Source organism: Thermobia domestica, chromosome 1 (assembly GCF_964235325.1).
Source record: "Thermobia domestica chromosome 1, izTheDome1.hap1.1, whole genome shotgun sequence".
Classification (NCBI taxonomy): Eukaryota; Metazoa; Arthropoda; class Insecta; order Zygentoma; family Lepismatidae; genus Thermobia; species Thermobia domestica.
The window spans coordinates 345,671,521-345,687,081 of record NC_137454.1 but is presented as its reverse complement, the minus strand read 5'-3'; positions in this window follow the sequence as shown (position 1 = coordinate 345,687,081).

Below are 15,561 nucleotides of genomic sequence, written 5' to 3'. Positions count from 1 at the left end.
CCCTGATAAACATTATATATTACTCTCAATATTGTTGTGTATGTAATGTATTTTTCGTTATATATTGTATGTTCAGAGAAATAAAAATATTGATCACGCATGAATCAAAAAATGCTTGAAAATAGGTGAAAATATCAAGTCTAGAATAACTTCTGGAAATAAGTTTGTAAATGATTGACTCCATTGGGAGACCTTCTCCAATTCTTCTCATTCCAACGTTTTTTTTTTTTTTTTTTTTCTGGAGAGAAGATCTTGCTTGTCACACTGAGTATGCATCGAAACATTTGCAAGAGTTTCAACCTGGCCGGTCCGTCGATTACAAATTCAATGCGCCAACCAGTTACCTACCACGTTACTTCATCTTCCACCTAAACTATTAGCTAATTAAAATCGTTGCATGATATTAATGCTCGTGTAAGGAGACGTTCCTTTTGTGAGTGTCACAGTGACTTACTCCGGGATTCCTTCTTTAACTCAAAAACAAGTGATATAAACCTTCGTCAATGAGGAAAATAACACGAAACGTTCTTCAAGTTGAGGCTGTCTCATCGTTTTTAACGATGGTCCCGATTTACATTACTACTATTCTTCCTCACCATAACTTTATAATTTCCAAAGAAGAAAAGACGGCAGACATTATTTTCCTATTCTTCATGATAAAAAAAGAAACGGTGAAATAATTATTTTCGCATAAATGTTTGAAACTCTCTAGTCACTTAGGATACGCCCATTAATCAAAATGTAGTATGATAAGAATCTAACTTCAAGTTATTCAGATCTTTTGCGTATATATATGTGTGTGTGTGCGTGTAACACGATCCCAAACAACAAATAACATCTATTTTGTTCATTTTGTTTTCATTCTTTGTCACCTAACATGCCACTGGGAGCTGAATCTATACTTGAACGTCATCTTAAGTGTCACTATTCATCTTAGCAACACCAAAAACTATAGATTGGACACTAACATCTCTCACTTCGATTATTTTCACATTACATAACCTCCTACCCCTCTCTCCTTAGAGGCGTGTGGGATAAGAATCCAGTTTGAGATAGATACAATGTTCCAAGATTCATTTCAAACGGATCATTCGCTTTCGCAATAAAGATTGCACTTGTCAAACCACCCACACAATCGGTCATAATTCCCACACAAATGGACAAATCTCCCAAATGCACGAACGGTCAAAACTCCCACAGCCAAAACTCCAACACTCAAGAAATGTCAAAACGCCCACATGATCAGTTATAACTCCCACCCAAACGGACACATCTCCCAAATGCACGGCCATAACTCCTACAGCCAAAACCCCCACACTTGGGAGATTTGTTCATTTGTGTGGGAGTTATGACCGTTTGTGTGGGAGTTTTGACCGATGTGTGGATTTTCTCAAAAATAATTCAATCGATTTTGTCCACATTCCGTAAATAAATATATCATTAATAACCAGACAATATGGCATAAGAAATTTATCCTTAAAAATCTACGAGGAGAATTTATACTTGGAGGGAGTATTTTCGGACGATTTTCATCATATTTTGTAAATAAATGTCACTAATAACCTGACAATATAGTATAACTCATATGCCCCCCCCCAAAAAAAATATCTACGAGGGGCTTTATTTTTGGGGTGAATTTTTATCCCGAGGATTTTCACAAAAATGACTCAGGCGATTTTGTACACACATCACAAAGAATTATTTTCCTCAATAACATGACAATATGGCATAACTTAATTGTCCTGAAAAATGTAAGTGGGGTTAATTTATTTTTCTTTTTTTTTCTTTTGTTTTTTCGGGCGATTTTCGAAAAAAAAACTCATGGAAATTTCTTCATATTTCATAAATAAACCTTTCACTTGTATTTTAGTATAATTCATTTGTTCTTTAAAAAAATATGAGGGAAAGTTTATTCTTCACGAGTTTTTTGGTCGATTTTCTCAAAAAGGACTCTGGCAATTTTGTTCATATTTCATAAATCTTTCATGAATCACCTAACAATATAGCATAACTTGTTTGTGCTGGAAAAAATTTACGAGGAGAAATTTATTTTGGGGGATCAGTTTCTTTTCAGACTACTTTGTCAAAAACGACATGGGCAATTTATGTCATACTTCGTAAATAATTGTTTCATTATTATTCCTATAATGTTGCATAAATAACTTCCATGAGAATATCTACATACATAAGGTAGTTTACTCTTTCTTGTTACAATTTTGTTAAATACCACTTATGTGAGATTAACAACAAATATTTCATTAATAACCCTAACATAAATTTGAAAATTCTCTTTGGAGCATGACTGAAAATTATGCCTCGAAGGGCATCTCTCGCCCACACATTGCACATTGATGAAATTTGAATTTTTAATGGTCTCTGTGTCACTTCTCCTACAACGTTATTAAACGCCACTCCAGTATTTTTCACGTTCGAAATAATGAGTGTTGCAGTGGAGGTTTTCCCCACTTTTGTTTTCCAAACTGTGTACTTTTCACAACAGATCTATCTGAACTATTTTTTTCTTATTAGACTTCCAAACTGTGCTATGCGTAAGTGACGGAAGTCTTACAGAGAACGGCTTTGAGTATCCGTCCGTTTGTTGACAGATAGCCAAAAATTAGAGCAAAAACATTGAGAGATATCGAGATATGTTTTTTTTTTTTTCGCAGTCAACTCAGCGTCTCAAGAATAGGTTCTATCTCCTATATTAAATCTGTATTCAAGCCGCTTAAGTGGTTCAAATTAACTATGGGGCCGCGGTGGCTCAGTGGTAGAGCGTTCACCTCTGGTGCTTGAGGTTCCGGGTTCGATCCCAGCCCCCGCCAAGTGAACTTTGTGGTGGACAAACACCGTGTGCGTGGGTTTTCTCGGGGTTCTCCCGTTTCCTCCCACTTTCTTCATTCCACCATTTCATTCATTTCTCATCATCACCGTCTCCTTTAGCCTAACCGGCATAACCGTGGGACGTAAAACTCAAAGATTTCATTTCATTTTATTTTTCAAATTAACTATTTCCGATTTGAACATTTATCGACAAAGAACGAGAACGGTAACAAATAGCGAGAAGTGATTTTCTGAAAAGTATTCAGCGTCTCAAAATAACACATCATAACTATCCACAACACTTTATCGAAACTGGAAGTGGTTCAAATTTATAATTATACTTTCAGTTTTAATAAGAGCTTCAACATTTATCACCATACAATGAAAATGGTAACAAATAGCAAGATGCGTTTTTTGCAAACAATTCAGCGTCTAAAGACATACGTCATGACTACCCACAATTCTGTCAAAATCGGAAGTAGTTCTAATTTAGTATTATTTCCGGTTTCAATAATGATTTCTGTAGTGCAAAAGATACCAAGAAGTAGCTCTTTCCGATCAATTCAGTGTCCCAAATATAGGTTGTATTTTTTCTTCCTTAGCCCATTATTCAAACGGGAAGTGGTTGAAATAAACTATTTTTAGTTTTAACTTTTATCACCATTAAACAAAAAAAATGTATGGGAAACCAAGTAATGGCTTTCTTATATGGATTAAGTAAGTGTGCGAGAAATAGTTTTTATCTGCGATTCTATTACTATATTCCAACCACTACTTACAGATGTATTACTTCATGTTTAGGTATTTTAATTCGCATAGTTTGGAAATCTTAGTTTCAAACTGTGAAACGATACTCACTCTCTTTGATGTGAAGAAATCCCTCTTAGAGTTTGTCCTATTTAGTTCATTAATACCATGAACATTTTAAAAGTATTAAGACCTCGTGTTTGATTTTAAAAGTGGGCTCCTCGTTGCTAAGCGGTAACAGTACGTGCCTTTGGCGTGGGAGACTAACATTCTATTTCCAGCGGGAACTCATTTGGTTCGGACCCACGTTAAGCTATAGATTTAATTTCATATAAATTCGCTGCTGAAAGGAACACTAAAATCAAATGGAAGCGAAATAAAATAATTTTAAAGTTCGATATTAACATATTGATATAGAATAAGCTTTACTCATTATTAAAGCTGGATTGGCCTTAACATTCGGAAGTTCGAACAAAAGTTTAAATTTTCACAACTTTCATAACACATTTGAAAAATAACTCAGCAAAACAATAAAATTTGCATATATTTGAAGTCGGGGGAAACAAAATAAATAAAATAACTATAGTACAAACTACAAATTTAAAATAAATAGCACGGACCAAAGTACTAATCTATGGGCTACAATTTTTATAAACTAGATTATGTTATGCTGAATTTATTAATAAAACATTTTGTTTCTATGTAGTACGAACAAAATTATAAGACTTTTTTGCAAAAACTTTGGTTATACGAAAGTCAGTCGAGAAAGTAAAATACTTCTTAAAGATTTTTTACACGAATGACGTGCCACGTGTTGAGGATATAAATAAAATATTTGTTCATAAAATAACAAACAGAAAAGGAAAATTCTCACTTCCAGATATTTTCATGGCGCTCACTTCCAGATATGTTTGTTCATATAACAAAATAAGTACAGTAGCTACAAGAAGTACAGAACATCTGTACGAGATGATATTTATCTTCCATATGTATACAACTCATCCGATTCAATATGATACTACTTGAGCAATATACAGATCTTGAAATGAGACATCTAATCGGAAAACTGTTCCATAATTGGCTCCTAACAACCAATCATCTTTCAAAAATCGAAGTAACACAAAAATTTCAAAATTCCTTTCCCCCCTGCTCAAATGCATACAAATGATTTAATTACATGTAAACTTGATATATGTAAACTTCATTACTTCATATATGTAAAACAAACACTGTAAATGGGCAGAATGCCTGTTACGTTATTACAATAAATAAATAAATACAATACAATAGTTCTTATGCCTTTTCAATAATTTATCTCAATGACAAGAGCGAACTTGCCCACCTGGCTACCTGGCAATCTCCAACATGATGAATAAGAAAGTATATATTTCTAGGAAAAATATTTTGTTTGAAAATTTAACCTTAGTCGCTTAATGCTCGACAGGTGCTTTCAACGTCTTCTAGTGCTAGATTGTTTGCACACTATTGTTCTTTGATTTTCTTGTCTTTGATTTCTTTGATTTGATCTATTTTATTATGTTTGATTTTTTAATACTATTTTTAAAAATCAAAGAAGGGTTGCTTTGATTATAATTATATAAAATGTTAAAATGCATAAGAATAGTAATTATTTTTTATATTTATTTTAAATACTTATTACTTATATACATTTATTATTGTATGTTGGGTATCGTATCTTATGGAGGCTTTGTTCTCAGTACGTGAATTTAGAATAATAGGTTGTGCAAAATATACCTATAAACTATTAGTAAGGAACCAAAAATCATTTATGAAAGTCAATTTGTTTTACTTTATATTTTTATGAATATAAATGAAAGAAAAACCCGAAGAAAATGTAAGATTAAACTCATACACCATTATATAATTTGTATTATGTATAATAAATTTGAAACTGTACATCCAGTTAGGTAAAGCAGAGTATCACAGCAGATAATTAATTACATTTTTAATTTTTTTTAACGTATTAGCATTGTTCATTTAAAAAAAAAAATACTTCATTTTATGTTACAAACATTCTTCATTTGGTGTAGGCAAGAGGTGGTTCCTCGGGGTCCGAACTTCGCTCCCAGAAATACCGATTTTTCTGTAAATTTTGTATAATTTTAGGGGCGATATTACAAATTTTAATACAATTTGACCTCACATTGAATTTAGACCCCCCCCCCGAAATGAGATATTACGTTCCTGGCTGTAAATATTAAACAAGTTTAATAAAAATATAACAAGCGAATCCCTTTTGACAGGATATGGTTTGGAGAACCAACTCTATTCCCCTCCTCGGCAACGCTGTATATATCGCTACTGTAAGTTCCTTCTTGCTCCCATGTAAATATATATATATATATATATGTGTGTGTGTGTGTGTGTGTGTGTGTGTGTGTTAACTGTACTAAATAAAACTATCCTCCCTTTGCGTTGTAGAAAAGTTTATTTTTTTCCCTACCTAAATATAGTTGTGTACTTTACTTGGAATTTTTTTGCACACTAATGATTAGGGATGCGCACGAGACAAGATTTGAGGCTGTCTCGTCTCGAAAATCTGCTGTAAAAGTGATGTCTCGACTCGAAAAATGTATATTTTTCTATTGGAATAGCTGTGTCTCGACTCGAATTTTCTCAGGAAAATTCTGTCTCGACTCGTCTCGTGCGCATCCCTACTAATGATCATTAGGCTCAGATTGTTTGATGCCTGAGAAGTTTTGTGAGTTGAAGTTTCTGCAAAAATATTTTCATTACGCAATAAATGAAACTTGATTAAGAGAATTATCATTTTAATTCGTAGTTTTTCTTTACGCATAAGTAGTGAGCGTCGGCGAGGATATTTTTTCACGCTAAATAACTTTTCTGCACTCCTGATCCGAGTTCAGTTGCATTCGAGAAGTTTCAATTCTATTTTTGTAGATAGAATAAACGACTGTCATTGAGATTAAAAGAAATAAAGTACATGTAATGGGATAGTGTTAAAAGTGGTTCTACTGGTTTTATATACAACGAGAGGAAAAAATAAATTCGGTAACGATAAATGAAAAATGAAAACTTGAATTTGAGATAGTGGTAGCAGATTCGAAGCAAACACATTTGTTTGAATCTGCGAGTTGAAACGAGAAGAACATATTTGTGCCTCATGACATCATCAATTGACCAATTTTTTGATTCTGAAAAAGGTTTTGTCGAAGCAGGAAAATGTCATGCTGTAATTATCTGCATGTAGATTATACCTACCAAAGCACTTATGCGCACCAGGACTTGTAGGACTATGTTTGTCCCGTTTTCCTTTTCTTTTCTTCTTTTCTTCTTTTCTTTTTCTTTTTCTATTTTTGTGATTAGATATAACTGTTTCAGAGAATTGCAGTCGAAAATCCGGATTCCTGAGCCATGATGGTCGGATTTGTGTGTTGAAATTTTGATGGTCGGCCGAAGTTTGCTAGTCCACCTCTGCCCTCTGATCATTAATTCCAAGTCCTGGATTCCAATAAATCACATTGTTACCATCTTTTTCAATGAAACTTGTTTCTTTCCAGTTTCTCAGTATTTTTCTGTTGAATATTTTAATTGTATTTATGTTTCCTCTAGCAGGACTACCAATATATGAAAATTAGTGTAAGGCGACACGGAAATTCCAGCTTTGCCTTACGATAACAAATCATTATGTATCAATTTTTCATTCACGTTTCCTGGGATAAGAATCATAAGGCAAAACGGGAAAAGGCAAACAGTGAAGACACAAACCTAAGACACTTGAAATATGCGGGGCTGGAAACGAAAATTATTTTACAAATATTGGAGGGGGGATGTCACCGGTGGGATTGAAGCCCGTGACCAAAGGTAGTTTTGTCAAGTTTAACAGAAAGTACAAAATAAGCCTCTTGAAAACAGCTCTTATTTGTAATGATCTTCTCGTTAAACGGTCTGTCCAACCAGCTTGTATAACGAAAAGTAGCATAACAACAAAAGCTACTTCTGCTATATGTAAAATCAAAATTTAAAAAAAAAAAGTTTGGTAAGGTAAGTGTAGGGGCGCCGAATTCTACTTCGCTCCGGGCGCCGAAATCTCTAGCTACGGCTCTGCATACAGGGGAATGAACTTACATCGAGACGAACGATGAATGGATAGGTATTCAGAAATTACCTTTTATAGTATGTGCGGGCCATGAAACGTTAAAACTATTGAATCACGAATTAGTCTTTTTCAAGATCATACTTAGTTCTCTTGAAAAACACCTCCACACAGAACTACAAGTGCATCATAGGAAATTTGAAACATTTACGTGCATCAAATGGTTCGTTAATATGTATAAATTTCGTTTTTGTCACTGATGCGCAGCATTTTCAACCCGCGAGAACGATCGAAAATAAAAAACGGGTCATTTGAGACATGTAAATGCATTCTGCTTTAAGATTACTCGATTGATGCAGATTTTTGCATCTAGTCTGATGCATTTCTTGATGAGAGCGTCACCTGTTGTGTTTTGTTTGAAGCTAGTCTCCGGCACTTGCTGTGCATGCTTGACTGGTTTTCGTGTTGTTATGGAGCGAATTCTGACTTGTTATTGTGTGTGTTCGTTTGTCTAGTGCTAACTGCTAAGAAAAACGGATGTAAGTGTATATTAAAATACGATATTACTGTGTTAGGTAGTGGAAGTATGTAGTTATTAAGAAAAGTACCGTTAGCAAAACAAAAATAGCAACAATAAAAAAGACAAAACCATATGGGAATAAGGGATTCTCAGAAGGAACTCGTTTCCTGCACAAATCCACAAAGGAGTGAACAAATATTTAGGGTAACTACAGTACATACTGTATATTCAAAGGAATCTCACTTGCTTGTGATTCATTTCCAAGAAGTGAAAAAAAAATCACTTGAAAAAATCATAGTATCAACACACCAGTAATTGGTGACGAGTGCATGCAAGTGACTCATGCTACCAATTTACATAAAAGTACGTATGTTTTCGAAAATAATTTCAGCTTTAAAACAAAAATGGTGCCGGCTGCTAGGTTCTCATTAAATATATCCAATGCATGCGTGAACTCCGAATAGCCCTCTAACGATAGGCCCAAATTGCTAAGTTGAAACAGGTTCTCCTATTTCTACAGTACATGGTCATTCCTTTTTCCTTTCTATTAATGCATATCTTTCATAGGGCCCTGCAATGTTACACAGAAAACGGCGCCCTTGTCCTGCACATACCAATAGTATATAGAGTATCTACTAAAGATCACACATGGTCATGTAATTGTGATGTTTTGGTTAGAGTATCGGGCCAAAAAGCCCCGATTTCGTGATATTGAAATAAATATTGGCAAAACAGGGTATGCCTACTATTGAGCAGGAAATAAATTGAAGGTTAAAAAGAGTAGCATGGCATTAACCCCTATATATATAAATATCGATATGTTTATACGTTAGGGTTGTATTTTCATTATTCGATTTAAAAAGTACTAGTCTAATAAAGCTTTCTATTTTCTACAGTGGAAGCATTGTAGAACACGTTACGTACGGTTTTACGCCTTTCTGGTTCGAAACATGGGGTGTGATGGCTTCATAACTTAAAACAAAAGAATTTTTGTTAGGCCTACTTTTACTATTTTTTGGGTGACTTACTTTTGCACCTATAACAAAAATTTCCTTTTTCTCGATTTTCCCGCTCAGATACTTGACGGAGACATGCGAATTGTACCGTTTCAAAGGCTGTTCTATTCTGAAGAGAATGAGGTACGAACCATAATCCTAGCATAAATAAGGATGTTTCAGGAAATTTTTAACTGAGATCTTGTTTTTAACGGGAATTTATGGTACTGTGGGCATGTTAATTTTTGGCGGGCTTACTTTTGTACCTAGAAGATTGATATTTTGCACATACATTCAGTGTACTTCATTAGTATTTTGCAGATTTCTGGGTTACCCCAAGTTGTGTTCAAACGGGTAAAAAGGTTTTTCAAAAAAGGGATATTTTAATAAATCCCTTTTTCGAGATTTTCCCACCTCAGATAGATGATGAAGACATGTGATTGTTAACGTTAGAAAGTACTTTCAATGCTGAAAAGAATGAGGTACAAACCATTATCCTAGGGTAAATAGGGATGTCTTAGAAAATTTCCCGTTTTATGCGGGAATTTGGGGTATTGTGGGGATATTCATAGCACATGTGTTAATATTTTTTTTACCTTACTGTTCTAAATAGAAGCTTGAAATTTTGTAGACATATTCACTATGCTCTTAACATTTTTCAGTTGATTCTGAGATCTGTGTGTTAACAAAGGGGGGAGAGGTCCAGAGGTGCTAAGGAAAAAGGATATTTTAAGAAAAATCCCATTTTTGCAATTTTTCCCGCCTCAGATACATGATGGAAACATATGAATGGTACCGTTTGAAAGACTGTTCTATTCTGAAGAGAATGAAGTGTAAAATATGACCCTAGGATGTCTCAGAAAATTTTTATATTGCATCCAAATCTTTTTGAGTCATCTGGGCCACTGTGGGATGTTCTTAGCTGATAGGTAATTTTTTTTCTCCTATCCTTACTGTTCAATATAAAAGCTTGAAATTTTGTACACACGTTTCGTACACCATTTAGTATTTTTCAGTAGATTTTGAGATCTGTGTGTTAACACAGGGTGTTCCGGAGGGACCCAAAACAGAAAAAAAATCTACCAAAAGCCTTATTTTTTCCTTCAAACTTTCCGTTTCAGGGACATGGTAAGGAAATGTGAATGGTACCGTTTTAACACAGCGTATAATAAGGAAAGGAAATTTCAAGTCTAATTTCTGGCAGCACTATCAGGTTAACTTTTCATAGGTTAACAGGATTTTCCACTAGTGTTATGTTCTTCCAATGAATTCAATTTGATTATGAGATTTAAACTGACTGTTACTTCTTTTTAATTAAAATTCAGAGTTTCATGAATGGGAAATGAACGAAACATAACTCAGCATGTCAGAAGGCTACTGATGATGTGTCAGTAGAGACAAGAGATACACACACTAGAAAATATGCTACAGGCGAAACCAGCAACGTCTTAGTTACTGTTCCATTCTTAGTTTTTTTTTAAATTCAGAACATGTGTCGTGTACTTACGTAACATCCTATATTACTGAGATAGTAACCCTGATAGCGAAATTCTGATTTGAGATTTGAATTTAACATGGTAAATTACTATATACCTACAGACTTTTATCCCAGAAGTATAACTTTTTTAGAACATTGTAATTATACATCACAAAAGCAGTTTTCATATTTTTGAACTTAATTCGAAACTTCCACGTATTTGTCCGTTTGCAAAATATATCTTTAATAATTAAACACAGGAAAATTTAAGTGAACAATTCTTTCAGATGATTTTAAAATGAAACTTTGAGTGTCTTCCCGTTGGCCTTTTTCCGTTTCGTCTTGTGCCTGTTTTCATTACTTCAGGCTATGATGCTAAGATAGTATATGCTAATTTGATTGTAAGGCGAAACAGGAATTCTCGTTTGCCCTTTCCATTTCCCCTTGCAGCAGCGAAGGGAATTTTCAAGTTATGATAGGGAAATATAGTTTCATTTTGGAAAACATTTGTAATGCTAGGAGTATTTACGTTTGAACGAACAGAACAGCATATAATCAAAGCAAGTATTCAGAATTTTGTGTTATTTGAGTCACTGTTTAAAAAATTGCTCATGTAGCTTTGTATTTGTACCTCACATATGAAGAAGAGAGCGGCGGAAGAACGAACTTCAACAATTACTAAGACATGTAGGTAAATATAGGTAAGTATATATAATAGTTGTAATAAGGTATAAGTAATTTTGACACTGAAGCTTCTCTGCATGTTTCGAATATTTACTCTTGCAACTTCTCCAAAAGTTATTTTAGAACTTTAGATGTGGAACTTTTCTTAAATGGCATCCTAGCTAGCACACAGATACATAGTCCATTTCTTTAATTATAGTGTAACACAATTAACCGGTCGTAGTTAAGCAATATTCCGTCTGTCTTTCTTTCTCGAGGGAAAATATGACATTCTTTTTTTCTGTTGACGTTGAAAATGAATTTATTTTCTTCTCTCCAGGAAGAAGATTGCTAAGGGAAATTACCATAGTGAAACTGCATCTGTTGTCCTTATTCTTGGCGCCGTCAAACACGCTCTATATAACGTACGAGCATGAACCGGGCACCACTATCGCAAAGATTGAGTAAATTGAAGGTGGAAGGATCGTGGAGCGAAACGCACAACGACAAAAACTTTTATTGGGGGATGAAGGTGCTGATACCAGTAGAATTCTTGTAAGTTATATTTTAGTAACCAAGAAAATAGTTTATCATTTCTTACTTTTTTTTTTTTTTTTTTTTTTGAAATCGTGAAAATCTGATATGACAATAGTAATAGGAGTAAGAATATTAATATTAAAACATTTTCTTTAGAATGTCTGTGTTATTTATTCTAGTCTTTCTATTAGAGACCTGCACGGGCCGAATTTTTCGGCCCGAGCCCAATCCAGCCCGAACGTACCTAGGCCCGGCCCAGCCCGGGCCCGAAAAGTTTTGGAGATTTTCGGCCCGAACCCGGCCCGGCCCGATAAGTTTTTAAAAATTCTTGGCCCAAGCCCGGCCCGATAAATTTTAAAAGTTTTTGGCCCGACCGCGGCCCGATAAATTTTTAAAAAATTAGCTCGAGCCCGAATCTTTTTCAAAATTTAGTACTAAATTTGACCTAATCCTCAGAAACATTTTCTAAACTTTGGTTCACAACCTGACGCTTGCCTCCCGAATGGTACCATTGCCTTCTAGAACTTTGCCTGTCATCGAGAGAACAAAAACCATTCCCTGTAACAAAAATCTAACTTAATTGATTTTTAGCATAAAGTGAAGATTGCAATATTGTTTAGCAACAGGCAAAACATTCCCACCCGTTCTTTTTATATTTTGAGTTCAGTGAAGGTCAAGGTCAGAGAATCAATTTACCGCATAATGCCTGCAATCCTCTATAGTGATAGGGAGCCGCTAAGCAACACAAACTGTAAATAGCTATTGCATTCTTTGTAATATTTTTCACGGACACACTTCTTCAACGTTTGGTTTTATTTCAATTATCGTTTAACGAAAGTCAATAATTATAATTATAATTATTAAAGAATTGCAATTGATCGGCCCCAGCCCGGCCCGACCTGAAGAGAAATCAGTGTCGGCCAGCCCAAGCCCGGCCCGGCCCAAAGAAATAACAGTGTCAGCCCGCCCAAGCCCGGCCCGCCCGTGCAGGTCTCTACTTTCTATCTTCAACAGGTTTTCGGCACTGTTGGAACTTTGGAGATTCTGTGTCAGTGCGACAGGATTGTAATGGATGGGACACTTAAGACTTTACCTCGCCTTTTCTCCCAAATGTACACCCTGCACGGAAAATATTTCGGCCAGGTATTTGTTCTCCTCTTCTGCATATTTCCCAGTAAAAAGCAAGACACACATGTAAGATTACTGGCTGTAATCAGGGAAGAAGCTGAGAAATTTGGACTGCATTTCAAATTGAAAGAAGTTTCTATTGATCTTAAGAAAGTAGCAATCAATGCTATAAATAAAGTATTTCCGGTTCAAATCAGAGGTTGTTCCTTCCACTTCTCTCAGTCTGTTTGGAGGAAGGTTCAGCAGTTAGAACTTTCTCAATTGTACAAAGAAAACACTGAAGGGAAAAGATGGATTCGACATGCAGCAGCATTACCTCTGATACCAACTTCCCATTTAGATGTAGTGTTTGTACGTTTGCAAGCAGATGCACCTGACGTTCTATATAAGGAGGAGTTCCATGATTATCTTGTAGACACTTGTCTGGATGATGGTGACACGTTATTTTCTCTGTAAGTATGTTTTCTTTCCTACATAAATAGATGGCTTTTTTTAAGTGTTAAATCATTAATTAAGCTATTCCCAGAACTCTACAGTATAGCATTTTTTCCATTAACACCTCATGTAAATTGTAATATAGATTTTCTTGCGACGTGCATGTATTGAAGATTTTGCATTCACTGATTTATAAATTATCAAAAGAACATATTCTTTTGATTTACAAAAGAAATAAATTAGGTTCACCCAAAATTTTGCTATCGACTTTCCAACGTAGATTCTCCTGCAATCCTTTGAATGTTTAATGTGCTAATGATGTATTTTTACCTATTTGCAGTGACTTGTGGAATCACTTTGAAAACGATCAAGAACGAATGACTAACAATGCAGGACAGTGGCACGTCAAATTACGAAGAAAGACATCAAGGGATCACTTAGACATACATAAATTCTTTCATTGAATTAATGAAAGACAAGCAATGTGAAAATGAAAGATTGCGAGTACTTCTTCAACTGGGTAATCAGGGAACACTTAGAAAGCTAAAGTAAAGACAGTTTGACGACAGGATTCACCGCCTAAAGATAGACTTAAGAACAGTGAAATTGATGTAATTTCATATATTGATGCTATTTCATATTATATCCACATAGAAACTTGATATGCTATTTCGGGTGTGATAATAAAATGTATGTTCTTCTAAGATATTTGAGTTTAATTTGTCTGGAATAGAAGAGACGTTGCAGTTGAGAATAAGATAAATCCCTCTTTGTTACAGATACAAAATGAAAATTCCCTTGTATGTTATAAGGTCAAGCAGAAAAAGGCCAAACGGGAATTCCCTTTCCGCCTTAAGATAACATCCTTATCGGTTGTATGTCAAAATGTTTTGACGACATAAGGCGAAACGGGAAAAGGCCAAATGGGCATAAATTAGCATACTAAAATACATTCATATAAAAAGCGATAGAAAGATTCAGAGAACATAGACATACAAAGTTTGACTTATAATACAAAATAGAATCTGAGTTGGTAATTTCCATTTTTTTTTCTCTCTCTCTCTCTCTGTAACGTTTTGTGTTTCCCATCGCTAGATTTGCTATCGGTACGATTTTTCTAACATTGACCCAAGTTCTTTTATTTTACCAAAGATAATTGGGGTTTTAAGCTTTAGTGAAAATGGCAAAACTGCTCTTGTAGAGCAACCTATAAAACAAAAAGCTATGTACCTAGGTATAATAAATTGAGTTCTTTTCCTTTTTGACTTGTAAGGTATACTATTTGAAGGCCTTATGTTTGTAACTATTTTCTCATAATTGTTGGGACGTAGTTTAGATTGGTCTCATAAATTGAGTGGTTTAAATTGTATATTGCACATCTCATATATACAGGGTTGTCAAGGGTGTGAAAACGATGGAATAAATTTAAAACACTACCAAAACTATGAAATTGAGCTTTATTGGTGTGATGCATGACAGAGTGAAAATATTCCACTTTACATGAGAGCTTCTGCGATCATTTGGAAGGTATCATACTGGATTTTAATTAATTCAGTGAAATGGGAACTTTACGATCCGGTACTATTGTTAAAATTGGGTGTGATTTTGTAACGATGGTATGGTAGTTACCTCTCTGCTTGTTTGCATCCTGAACGAAATTATGATCATAAATTTACAATGACAACTTTTTGTATATGTTTTAGACCTATGCGATCAAAATTTCGGTAACAAAGAATATAGAAAACAATCTTATTAATGTTTTTAAAAATCACACTTTATTTCAAAGATAGTAGCGTATCGTAAAGTCCATATTTCACTGAATTAACTCAAATCCAGTATGGCAACTTCCAAAATGGCCGTAGAGGCTCTCATGTAATATGGAATATTTGCACTCTGTCCTGCATCACCCAAAAAGCCTCGATTACATATTTTTAGTAGTATTCTAAATTTATTTAATCGTTTCCACATCCTTGAAAATCCTGTATATTTATTAGGAAATATGCAACCAGCGATACAAACCAATGTTTTAATTAATGCATGTATATGCTTCAGTAGGAGACAAAAAATGCATAAGATTTTGTGATTTCAGCAAAACTTTACCTGCATAATGAATTTTATGCACACAAGTGCATCAATTAACGCAGTTTTCATTATACAT